Genomic DNA, 12,001 nt, shown 5'->3' on the forward strand with positions numbered 1-12,001 from the left:
AAAGTTATCGACTCGGGTAGAGGATGGCAGGGTTCAGCACAATGACGACGACGGAGTTGTAATTAATAGTCTCCGTCAAGTGGCACTCTATTCGATCCGAGATGGCGTCATCGGGGGTTAAAACGAGAGGAATATTCGGCCGGGAGGAAATTCGCTCGACCATAACTGAGAAAATTTATATCTCAATATTATTCGAATTACGTTTATCCGGAATATTATTTAACGGCGGGAAAAAATCCAAAAAAATACTCTACAAAACCATATTAGATCCACCATGATGAATTTTGAAATTTTGAGTTCATATTCGTGATCAGTGACCTCAAAAACCCTCGAATACCGATTTTCATTCAGATCGAGTGATTTTTCGGATTTTGGTCCGCCATCTTGATTTTGAAATTTTGAGTTCATATTCGTGATGAGTGACCTCAAAAACCCACGAATACCGAGTTTCATCCAGATCAAGTGATTTTTCGGATTTTGGTCCGCCCGCGCCATCTTAATTTCGAAATTTCGAGTTCATATTCGTAATCAGCGACCTGAAAAACCGCTGAGTTCAGATTTTTGATAGATTCAAATCTGGAGAATTCTAGAAGAAAATCTGTAGAATTGATACAAAGAATAAGAAAAATATCACCAGTCGTTGGATATAAGGTAAAAAAAAAAAAAAATATTTCGTCAATTCGTGTATTCATAATCAAATACTGAGTATCAGCGAGCTGTTATACGATATGGAGGAAGTGAAGGGCGGGTCAAAAGTGGTCGGCGATTGATGTAAGGTAGATTTCACTCGACCCGCGCTCTGGGGAACGGTAATTAATTAAGTTTGACTTAACACCCGAATTGCCAAGGTTTAAGTTAATTAATTGTAACTTGGCCCTTTCCGAAGGCAAAATGGAGTTTGCGAAAATTTGTCACCTTTTAAAACTGATCGATCCTTGCCTTTCGATGCACCCTGAAAAGGCTCCTCCCCCTCCTCCCCCTCCCGCCCCCCTTCGTTCGCCTTTTGCCTCACCACCCCGCGTTCTCAATGGGGAAAATAATTAATTATCGACCTTTACGGAAGATTTGCCTTCTTTTTTAACTTCCCGTTTCTCTGTTTTCAGAGCAAAAAAGAATTGACGTTATTGTAGTCACCCAGAGAATGAAAAGTTGAGTTTTTACGAGATTTCTCTCGAACTTAGGTATATGTGATAGAGTTTTTTGTCCGACGATATCTCGACAACGAGTGACCGGATTTCAACGATTTTGGCCTCAGTCGACGTGGCTTTTCCAAATTTAGAACTGATTGTGTTTTGGCTTTGATCGGTTCGGTAGTTTTTCAACTATTTAAATAACAAAGAATTTTATGACGGTGTAAAAATGATATTCAAACAATGACTTTTAGTATAAAATGAAAATCAATGAAAGTGAAAACTCTGCGAGATGAGAAAAATTTGAGAACACTTCGAGGCACCGTATATTGAAAAGGAATACACCATTTATGCGTGCATGAATGAATCGGCGATGAAATAACGAATGAAATACGCGGTTTCGTTGATATAAAATTATACCTGCAGCCGTGGAATTAGCGTGAGAATATCCGTGTAGGTATACATATAGTTACGAAGCAGAGTATTAACGTCGGTTAACTCGCCCCATTACTTCCGGTCTCTTCGCGCAAATTAGTCAGCGATCATTCACTCGCCAATTTTCCAATACAGCCGCGTTAATTGTAAATCACATACGCACGTTACACCGCCGATCAGCTCACTTCATTCAATTCCATTCGAGACCTCGAATTACCGGTTTTACACGCATCAAGAATCGATCTCGAAATTTTTATGCGATTCTCGTCAAACATGAATTGAACGTTATTAGGTATGCGTTTACAATTTATCGTTTGCAATAGATAATAATTTACGGATGTTAAAATAATTCATTTTCATTTTATTGTCAAGTAATATTTTTTCTTCGACGATTGAATTTTAACACGACTGAATCTTTTTTTTTTTTTTTTATTCTCGTGTGACAAAATGTTAGTTTTTGATGTTTTAAGAGCCCACTCCAAAGGACAGTTGAAAAAAAAAAATTTAAAAGGTCGCTCCACATTTTTTAAAACGTAAGAAATCCTCAAAATTCGATTTTTTTTTCTCCTTACGGTATAATTTTACAGACAAAAAAAAAAAAAAATTAGTTTCCGAAAGTTTCAGTAAAAAATTTGAATTTTGAAAGGTCGCTCTTAATTTTTTTTCAATTTTTTTGGTGCATTTCTTTAGATCTTTTCGAGCGACCTTTTAATATTCATATTAAAATTTCACACATTTTTTTTCTTCAATTTAGTAAGAAAGAATCGATAACAATACACCACGACATGAATTAAAAACCAAACAAAATACTGAGAATATAATTTTTTTGATTTAATTTTTTGACAATTTTTGACATTTTAAAAAATTTGGAGCGACCTCTCAAAATTTTTTTTTGAGCTGTCCTTTGGAGTGGGCTCTTAAAACATCAAAAACTAACATTTTGTCACACGAGACTCAAAAAAAAAAAAAATAGTCAGTTTTTTTGCGCCACCCTAATATACATATATATATATATATATATACACAAACATATATATGTCGTGTATAAACGAAGAGAATGGAAATAAATGGAGTGTATAAGAATAATATAATGTGTGTGGCGAAGGAGAGAGAGAGAGAAGAGCTGAACCGAGCCTTTGTTCGGACGGCGTTGCCTGAGCTTTTGTTTCAGTTGTATGTTGCGAGGCTGTATAAGAGTCGAGAGGCAAGCCAATAAAAGGAAAAACCGTGGCTTTACAATGCCTCGAGATTTGCATAATTTCACGTAATCTCCCGCGATTTTCGTTCTTGTTTTAACGCACGGAATTTATGGCGAAACTGGTTTCCTAACCGAGTAAAGAAGAAAATTTTCAAATTTAAAGGGTGACGGGCGAGAGAAGCAGCCGTAAATTCTTTTCCTTTTTTCTCACCCCTTCCGCGAACGAATTAATCCACGAACACGCCCAGATATCTTCCGCTGTCATGGCCGCTCGACCTTCTCCAGGGCGTAATTAACCCGGTCAAAAGCTTCGCTAGAGGGTTGCGTAACCGTGAAATTAAAACTGGGAGAAATTCGATGGGAGAATATATCGGCAGAATTTTTTTCGCGCGAAAAGCCCTCGTTTTACCTTTTGATAAAGAAAAAAAAATTACACTGACTGTGTAAGTAAAAGTGAAGATTTATAGTGTGGCTAAGCTCAGAGATTTTTGCATTCGCTTATTATATTAAAAATATTGTTTTCATCGGATTGAAATAAGCAAGTTAATATTCTCGTCTCTTGTATTAAGGAAGCAAATCACGTTATATAAAGTTAGACGAAAAAATGATTTACTTATTTAACAATTTCAATTTCATCACAATTGTCAGATACGAAATGAATTTGAACGAAGAATTTTTCGGATAAAGACATTTTTTATTCTAACTGTCTACAATTATAAATGTTAAAGTAAGGAAACGGAATGATGGTGTTTTTTTTTTTTTTTTTTTTTCATTTAATAAAATTGAATAGGAAAAAATTTTACACAGTTTCCAATATTTTTAAACACTATATAAACTTCTTTGGCAAAATTCAAGTTAAGAACGATTCTCGACTCCGAACTTGAGTGAAAAAAAAAAGAGAGAAAAAATTCCAAGAAAGAAGAAATTCAAAATTCCAGTCTTATTTTCTATATTCCCTGACTTTTCCGTGACTTTTCCCAGCTGAAAGAAATTCCTCGAGTTTTCCGGGTTTTCCCTGTTATAATAAACTATTAAAAACTCTATTATTATACGAAGAAGATTCGCAGACCCGGTGATAATAGCCGAATAATAGATTAATAGAGTGGCAAGAAGTACTTAATAATAATTGAACAAAGTAGCGAAATGCCGGTTTTACACCGCGGCTGAAATGTTAGAGGTTTGATTAATGACGTCAGCGCTCATTGGTCACGCTACTAATAAAGGAGCTGACCAACACACGTGAAAGTCTAAGCTGCACGCGTGAACGGCGTGAACGCGCCCGGTTATAACGAGGGAATGGCGTGCCTCCTTCGTAATTGAGGTAGGCAGCAGCCACAATCCAATCGTTTTTAATCATCGAATTCACATCTCGACGCATGGCAAAGTTGCCTGCAAGCTCTCCGCGCGCACGACTTTTAAAACAACGTGTTCGGCCCGCTTTTCACTCCAGATTCATATCTCATGCCTCTCTTACGCCGTTTTAGCTATCCCTTAATATTTCCCCCCCCCCGTCTAAGGTGTGCCTATAATAAGGGTTTAAACTATTTCACCAAGGTTTAAACGCGATTTAGTTGTATACTCCTCGTGTTTGAAGAAGGTACGTTACGTGTATAATTGCAACAATATTTCAACGTTTGCAGGAATAAAGGAAAATATTAAAGCGAAGAATTTGAATTGAAAAAATTAGAATAATACGTAATTATTGGCAATTTATACACGGCTGATTCGAATTAATTACGCAATACGTCGATGATGAAAAATTATTGTGTATCGGATTTATTCAATTTGACAGAACTTGATATTAAAATTCAAAACCTTTTTCACTTCCCAGATTCAAAATAATTTTTCTTATTTTCCTGCGATATTTCGCCCTCTTGGAACTTTGCAATTTCCGAATTTTAAGTAGTTTCGAGCCATTCGAAACTTTGATATATATATATTGTGAAGAAAGTTTGACTTTTTTACGTGGACTTTCGCGAATAAAAAATTGGGAATCTGGGACTTTCGCGAGTCTGCAAAATCGGAATTTCGACCCCATTCCATCCCGAAATTTTTAAAGGATAAATATTTTTCGAGATAAATTGATATACGCGCGCAATAATTCGAGTATGATAAATGGCGAACGATGGAAGTGGCGACGATCAGTAGTATTCCATGTTTCGATTGACCATCTGTCGACATGTGCGATCGCGTGCTCGATTCAAAGGAGTTGCGCTTCGTCGAGTCACGAAACTGAACTTTTATGAAGACGAGGCCCCGAGGGCCTGAAGCGGGCCCCAAAGGGCCTGATCTCAATGCTTTGCACACTGCAGCGGTCCGACTGAAACGATTGTATAGACTCGGGATGTTATCGACCGAACAAATATCAGCAGAATTACCGAAATATCAAATCCAAAGAACGAAAATATTGGAAATATGTGGAATAAAAATTGCATGTAGGTTTATTAAAGAAAATACCAAAATTTAAAAATAATCATGAAGTTGAAAATTTGAGTCTCAGACGGTGTAAGTCTTTTGAAGACTCGAATAGTTTTTTTTTTTTTTTTTTTGAATAATGGAATCTATAAAATCATTTGAAAAATCGATGCTCATTCTTAATTTTTCATTTTTCAAGTCGTTTCATATTTATTACAGAATCGTATAGAGATTTGATTAATAAATATTCGCAACTTTTGATTATTAGAAAAATTGTACCGAGAATTAATCAGATTTGACTGGAATGTTCAACAGGATGTGAAAATTACTTCAGATTTAAAATTCAATCATCTGTTACTTTTCTGTTTTTCCATACTCGATGTAATGATAGTAAAAATCGAATTCAGAGTCTAAATAATAATAAACAGCTGGAAGAAATCATTTTTCCTGTCTCCAATAAAAATCGAAATAAATACGTGATTCATTGTGCAATGAAAAAACTAACGTTTATTTTCCGGAGAAGAGAACTCGAAGAAGAAAATAAATAAAAAAAAAAAAAAAACAACAACAACAGTTTTCTTCTTACGCAAGAAAAAAAAAAAAAAACAGCCAACATCACGCGCACAGAAATTAACTTTCTTTCGAATCACGTTAAAGTCACGAATAAAAAAAAGTCAGAGAAAACAAACGACGCGAATTTTTTTGCATGAAAAAGAAAAAAAAATCATCCCTTCTCAGAGGTAATGAAAAAAAAAAAAAAAAATATGAGTAGATTTATAACGAAGTAGGTAAAAGTGGATCTGTGATTGCAATTTAAGCGTCGTACTGAGGAGAATTTCAACGATGGCGTAATAATAATTCGAGACGAGAGAGAGAGAGAGAGAGAGAGAGAGAGAGAGAGAGAGAGAGAGAGGGAGAGAAAAAAACGAAACGAAGAAAAAACGCAAAGAGAATCTCCTCGAGCTTTTCCTAACACCAAGGTGACACTAAATTTGAATGAATTTATATTTTTAATGTATAATTTCGCCGCGAATCGCGTTGTGGAGCCTGCAAAACGAGATCGAAAGCGAGGAGGACGAAGAATTACTCGAAAGTTTACCAATTTAATATTTCACTCCCCATACCGAGGGTCTGTGTGTTGTGTGTGTTTGTATGTTTATAGGGGGCCTATTCCACCTCCACCACATCGTGTCAGTAGCTGATAATCTTGGAAGGGTCTTTTTAAATTGGCTCTTTTGAGGCTTGGGGGCTCAGAATGAGTTTTATTGGAATAATTTTCGAGCGGCTGATGCGACCGGACTGAAGTACCGAGATATTATTACCTACCTGCTTTACACGCACGTTGCGACGCACACAGCTTATTCACACCGAAAAAGCAACCCTAAATAAAAGCTCATTTATTTTAGATGGGTTTTTTTCGACGGTGTTAATTGCCTCGCTCGATAAAATAATCGTATATCATTATTTTTTTTTTTTTTTCTTTTGAGAAGATTGGTTTGCCAAAAGTTTCACACTTTTTTTCCTCATTTCATACTGAGATGATCGTGTGTTTATAGACAGATTGTAAATTTTTTTTACTCGCAAACTACAAAAATCATCTCTTTCAAATTATTAAGAGAAATGGAAAAAAAAAAAAAAAACAAAAAAAAAATGAAAATAATCGATTTATTGACAAAAACTGAGATACGTAGCGATTCTTTGACTGAAATTTCCTCAAAACTAATGAAAAATCTGTTCTCCTAGCTATCTAGAATATTCAACGTTGCTATATTTTTTTTTTTTTTTTTTTTTTTTTTTTATCACAATTGATGAGTTGATGAAGATTGAAAAGAAAAAAAAAAGAAAAATAAAAAAAAAATACTTTCCGTAATTAAATGAGCATTAGATTTTATCGCGAAAAAACGATCGTTTAGCTTTATCCTCTTCCCCCCGTAGAGTATGAATATTGACAAACCAGTTATCGTCGTACAAACGAGACGAGTACGTGCACGCACGAATTTTCAGCGATAATTAACTCTTTCCAACGATAATTTCGACGAGTCGTATTAGTCGAGCTATAATCTCCTTGTCTACTAAATAGATGTGCATTAGCAATTATCATTAATAACCGTGTAATTATTTAGAAATGCTTAGTTTCTGTATAAAATTTCTACTTGAATGTTTGATTTGTTGTTTTCTTTTTTTCTTTATTTACGTATAAAGTAGAAAAGAAATAAGGATCAGAAAATAAAATGTCGAGTTGAATGTAAGTATACATTTAATTAATTAGTGTCGAGTTTCTCACCCAACTGAATTATTATATTGTTCATATACCTACTCGCAGAGCACTGTGACAATTATAATGATAATAATTGTATAACATATGAATTACTTCATGTATTTTTATACTCTACATATATACGAGGCATTCCACGCGAAATACACCGCGTTCTGACTCTCGACTTTATAGATTTGGTTCAGGATATTTAATATAATTGTTTCAAGTATAAAGTGCAGCCAACATTTTTTTTTTTTTTTTTTTAAGATATTTTGAGTTAATTTTTTTTTGACACGTGATTTTTGAAAACCAACGTCCCTTTGGATGTAATTGATAAAAAAAAATATATAAATAAAAATATGGAGAAACTGAGCGACGAAAAAAGATGTTTATTGAATTTTTGGAAAAAAAAAACATGAATTAACAGTTTTTACGATATTTCATTGTTTAACTTGGATCGAATCAGATTATTTTTGACGTTTTTCATACGGAATTTACAATTAATATGTTGATGTGTACTTTGAGGGTTACAAAATATGAAGAAAAAAATCCCAATAATCTTGTGTCAGATTTAAAATTAAAAATTTGTCTTCAAATTCTTAAGTTACGTCCGATAACATGATCGCTGTAAAAAAACTGGCAAAAACCTTTTTCCCCAAGTGTAGTACTTTTACATTTGGAACAGCAACACATAAACAATTTTGGATAAAATTCAAGAGATTCTGGATAAAAACCCTTAACGATTTGGCGTGGAATACCCCATATATGCGTGTAACCATTGCAATTTAACGTATGCTGTACATCGCGCTTAGCAACTCGTGAACCGATTTTATTTCCTAGTCAGAGACGCAAGATCCCACCTCGATTTAAAACCGCAAACTTTCTTTTTCCACGAGCTAAGTGCAATGATTATGATAATCTCTATTATAGACATCGTAATTATCATTATTATTATCGTCCTCTATTCAATCAATTCAATTGTAATGTTTAAGAAACTCGAAATAAGCCGAAGTAATTATATTACAAGATATTCATCTCGCTGATTGTTAATGTTGCAAAGTTGTGTAAATTCAAAATACAGATAGTAAAAATATGGAAAAATGAAATCCTGTAAGAAATATCAAAGTACAGAATTATCAGAACGAGTAAGAACAGGGTGTTCAGTTATTTTTGAAAACGTAATTCCCTGAGAATTCCCAGGTTTTCCATAGACAAGAATCATTATTTGATCTGCAGTTTGTTCTCACGTACACGATAAATTAAAAACACAATAATCATACGAACAAGAATATTTTATATTTGACTAGAACACAGCTCATTGTAAGAATTCGCTAGAACGTACAATTTTTAAAAAGTCAGGACTGGATTCATGATCATTACCTGAAAATTGAAAGAAAAATTTGTTTCTTCTAATCAAATAGCTAAATTTTTATGAACCTAGGATAAAAATTATTATATTCCAGATAAAATCTGAAATTCCCTGAGTCTTCCAGATTTTTTCCAGGGAACATCAACTTCCCTGAGAATTCGCTGATGACTGGACACCTTGATTAGAATATCCTAAAAACACCTGTCAAAACTTTGTAATAATTTTTCTAAACCCATTTTATAATTCTACAAAATAAATCTTCCAAGGATTTGGAAATCGGTCATCTTCTACACTTCAGACTCCATCGTCCGCGGTGTGAGAAACAGGCGATTCCATGCATCCGTTGTTTCTTCATTTTTCATCCTATCACCTGTTCTGCAGCAGCCGCTTCTTCCTCGAGTGTAAACTGCTGCATAAAATGCGGGAGGGAAAGAATCAAAGGATTAGCATTTTACAGACTAGAGATGCATCCTTCGGGTTAGCTGAGTTCGCCTGCCTGCCTGCCTGGATTCATTCCCCTTTTATTGGCTTGTCGTGCAAAGAAGCCATAGACATCCCAGTACGATGTTCCGCGGTGTCTGCCATTCTCACCTGACGCACGTATTTACACATTTGCAGGTAAGCGAAGAGCTTCGAATGCGTGCATCCGCTGCTACGAGAGAATAGGAACAAATTATGATCGCTCGTTGCACGCCAGGAGAAATTAAGGATGTGCCTTAAATGCGATCATTCGCACCGTGTAACCTACCAATCGCTTAAGTTCGTTTCATTTTTCATCACTTTTCAACGCGACAACGATTAAATATGCAAAGAATATAGAAAAGAAATGACGAAAGAAAATTTCTGGAAAGAATATTTCAAGACTTTTACTAGATCCATCCTTTTCCACGATCCTTGATTAATTTTGTAACTATATATATATCATATAACTTGAAATAACTTAACGCAATAAAGACATAAAATTATTTGTTATTCTTTGTTTTATATTTGGAATAAAAATGCAATCGTTGTGTCAAATCTGCTTTGGACAGAAAAATATTCCCTTAAAATCAGTTGTAATTTTCACTCAATAGATCAAAATCGTTCTTGAAGGAAAAACAAGATTAAAGATAGATTTTAAAACTGACACTGAAAACCAATCCAGTCACATAAAATTAGGGAAATTCCCATAAGGATGATAAAAAAGATTCAAAACTACTGAATTTCAATCATAATTACCTCGTCAAATCAATTACAGCATCAAATTATAAAATTAATTATTATTCAACTATACTTTCACTGAAAAATCCATATCGTTTTTCCAATTCTAATAAACAATGTCTCGTCAATTTTATTCGTAAATCTATTCTCCGAAAGTCACCTGAATTAAATTATTCATAAAAATCATCCTATATCTTATCGAGTTACAAATATTACAGAGATTGTACAAGTTTTTGTACAAAAAAAAAAACATCATTTCAGATAATTTGTACGACATTAAATTTACGTACAAAATCAGCCGTTTGTCATCAGAATGCCATGAACAATATGAATTTTTTCGTAAAAGAAAAAAAAAAAGCAAAAAAAAAAAAAACCAAACAAACAAACAAACAAGTAGAATAATGTAATTTTTCTCAAGATCTTGATACCAAAAGTTTTTTTGTCACGTTTTCGCATTGAAAAATTATTCATGTAATTTTAGATCCCACGCATCGTTAAAATTGAAGAAATTTGCGCGCTATGATATTAAGTTTTTATTTCTAATTGAGGCAAAAAAAACAGTAACGCGAATTTTGATCAAAATCATTTAAAAAAAAAATGTAAAAGGGGAAGAAAAACGAGGCAGTCAAGTCCCCGAATCGACCCACTACGCATGCGCAAAGGGGCGGGAAATTTGAAAGGTGCGTAGATTGGGAGAGGAGAGTAGAGGGAGGGGAGGGGTCAGAAAAATTTCGGAAATGCGGCGCAACATTCGAACGAATTGTTATTAGAATTTAATTTCAGCAGCGTCAAAAACTCAACCCGGTGCTCCCGATAGGGAAAAAATTAATGCCGAGAAATTAGGGTGTTGAAAAGAATAAAAATTAAAACATATGTATATAAACGAGGGGAAGGGAAGGGGAGGGGAGAGGGAATTACTTTCTCTTTGTCAAGGTAGCTGAGGGTAATTTCGGTTATGGATTAACGCTAATTTCGAACCGTAAAATCAGAGGCAATGCTTTCGGACTTTTGGGCTTTCGGACTTTCGTCGTCGAGCTCATAAATTACGGGATCCGCATATGAATGAAGAGCCGAGAAGTATAAAGAGGGTGAATTATTCGAGGCGGACCGAAACTACAAGTGCGTAAGCGATCGAAAAAGTTGTTAACTGCTTGGAAATCGGTAATCATCCGGAATAATCGACCTCCTTCACCATACGCAACTGCTGTGCGCACAGTTTTTTGTTCCGAACGGCCATCATCGCTTCGTCGCGTCGTCTGCAGTCTGCAGTCTGCGCCGCCTCCTGATGATGCGCTTTTCTATTCGCGGTATTCTTTCCTGTCTATAACGCTTCACACAGTTACCTATTAACTTTTATTCATTTTCATTCTGATTTATCGTTCATCCGTTTTCTTTACCCTGAGAGAACTTTTCAACCAACGGTTGGCATTTCTTGATGATCTTCATTTTTGGGTGTACGAATTATTCTCGCGGTTCTGATTTATGTATAACGATGAAAATGATGAAAATGATTTAGAAATAAACGAGATAAAAAAATAACGAAATAAATAAATAAATAAATAAAAAATATAAGTATATCGCAAAATAATTTCACCGAAAGCATCATTTATCTTTAGCCAGTGGTACAAAGAAACGATAATTAAATTTAAATTTAAATCAAGCCCCCTTATTGCCGTATATACCGTCTCTTTTCTTCTAGCTCTATACAATACGGCTACCTACCTGCCTGCATTTTTATTTTCGACCAATTTGCACTCACCTATCTCGGACGCGTTGTGTAAAAAAAAAAATCGGAAATAATGTGACCGTATTAATCATGTCTCGCACGGTTTACACTCCGCGGCTGCTCTCTCTCTCTCTCTCTCTCTCTCTCTCTCTATTTCATCTCGCGCTTGCGCCCTCGATCCTCCCGCCCCCTTTGCAGCCACTGCACAATACCAACTAAACACCGTCGAAACAGCAACGAAATGCTGCGCGTATTCTAGCGATGAAAAAAA

This window comes from Diprion similis, chromosome 7, assembly GCF_021155765.1.
Source record: "Diprion similis isolate iyDipSimi1 chromosome 7, iyDipSimi1.1, whole genome shotgun sequence".
Taxonomy (NCBI): Eukaryota; Metazoa; Arthropoda; class Insecta; order Hymenoptera; family Diprionidae; genus Diprion; species Diprion similis.